Source organism: Fulmarus glacialis, unplaced genomic scaffold (assembly GCF_000690835.1).
Source record: "Fulmarus glacialis isolate BGI_N327 unplaced genomic scaffold, ASM69083v1 scaffold40306, whole genome shotgun sequence".
Taxonomy (NCBI): domain Eukaryota; kingdom Metazoa; phylum Chordata; class Aves; order Procellariiformes; family Procellariidae; genus Fulmarus; species Fulmarus glacialis.
Genome location: NW_009219475.1, coordinates 20601 through 22436, shown reverse-complemented (window position 1 = coordinate 22436; position 1836 = coordinate 20601).

Sequence of the window (1836 nt, the reverse complement as noted above, 5' to 3'; positions counted from 1 at the left end):
GGCTTGCCAGCACAGACTTTGGGGTTCGCTCTGCCTAGCGTTTGCCTCCACTGGCTGAGGGTGAGTGTATTTTTGTAGGGTCGCTGCTCTGGCCAGCTGGGTTGGAGCTCCTTGGGGTCATCCCTCTGCTTCGCGTGAAATCCGCAGGCCCAGCAGCCTCGCTGTTGTTGTAGAAATAAATAACCCAGAGCCCGTTTGCCACGCTGAAAGCTGCTGCTTTGTTTGCAGTTTGTGGCCCTGAAGCCCCTCGAGCAGGGCAGGGGGTCCCACGGTGCGAGGGCAGCTGCCTTCGGGCAGGCGGGCGAGCAGCAGAGCCCGGTACAGGTTGTTGCAGCAGTGGGAAGAGGCCGAGCGCTTGAACAAACCCTGCAGCCCGGCCCCATCGCACTCGAGGGGGACCTCACGTTCAGCCCATCACAGCCCCACTCGTGCCTGTTCCTGGCCCTTCCTCCCCTCGGCACTGGGATCCCTGATGAAGCGCTGGGGCGGGGGACGGGGTCTGCGGCCCCTTGTCCATCTCAGCCAAGCTCTTCCCCACCGCATGGTGGGTGCTGGTCCAGCTGCATGAAAAAGGATTAGCAGGTCTGGGCTGCTCAGAGAAAGGGAGAGGGGCTCTGATCCTATTTGATAGCCTTGTAATGGTCTTAATTCCCTCTTCCTAAGGGCCGAGATGAGAAGGTAGCCCTTTGCCCGGTGTTAGCAGGGCTAATCCGGACACTCCTCCTCCGCCCAGTTCCCGAGTACCCAAGCTGCAGACACAGTAAAAGCCCCTTTGCAAAAAAATTATGGGGAAATTCCCCTTGAGCAAACAGCTGGGGAAACCAGAGCCCAGAGCAGCACCGTTAACCAGCACAGGGCCAGGAGGAATTTGGCTCCAGCAGCACTGTCGCCAAGATGTGGGTGGAAAGGTGCGAGGAAGAAGCGATTCCCCCAGGGCCAAGATGCAGAGGGACTTGTTTCAGCCTTCGCCGTCCCATTAAAAGCTAGTCCGACTGCCTTGATGGCTCATTTATCTAATTTTCCTTAAGCATGTGGAGGAAGCAGCCGGGGGCTGAGCTGGCAGGGAAGCCTTCGCAGCAGGAGGACGGTTGCTAGGGCCTGGGGTTGTGCTGCATTCAGACATGCAGACAGTTCCTCCCCTGAGACCTGCCCAGACGTGACCCTCTCAGGCGGGGACAATGACTGATAGACTAGCCAAGAGCAGGAGACAGATCCACAGGCACTGAAATTGGGCCACATCAAATAAAATGAGAGAGCCCCCCCATCTTCCTCTCCCCAGAATTATTTTTGCTCTTTGTATCTTTGCTTTATTTAGAATAGGGAACGGGCTGGGCTCTGCAAAGGGCCCCGCTCAGGCTCTCAGCAGAGAGGGGAGCAGCTGGGACCAAGAGGGTTTGTTGCTGCAGAGGCTCCGCGGGCACCAGGAGTCAGACTGGCACCGGGAGCCCCTGCTGTGACCCAGATCTGGCCTCGCATCGCCCCTGCTCCCCTGGAGCACACCTACCTTCGGCTCCCACCGAGCCAAACTTGGCAAGCAACCACGGTCTGGGGAGAGGGCTTGGATTGCAGCAGCTCCTGGAGGTCTTCCTTCACGCCCTGGCAGGGAGGGAAGCAGTCAGCCGGGCCTACCCACCCCAGCCCTGCCTTCCCCCCCCACTTCCATCCAAAACGAGATCCCCTTGCCAGCCTTACTGCCTGCATCCTGCAGAACTGTTCCTGCTTGGAGCAGAGGGAAATTTCTAATCGCAGCTCTCTCCGGGGCTGGCAGCCCAAACCAACCTGGGTGGACGCTCCCCTGCCCACAGGCAGCCAAAAAGCCAAAGGCAGGGATGCCAC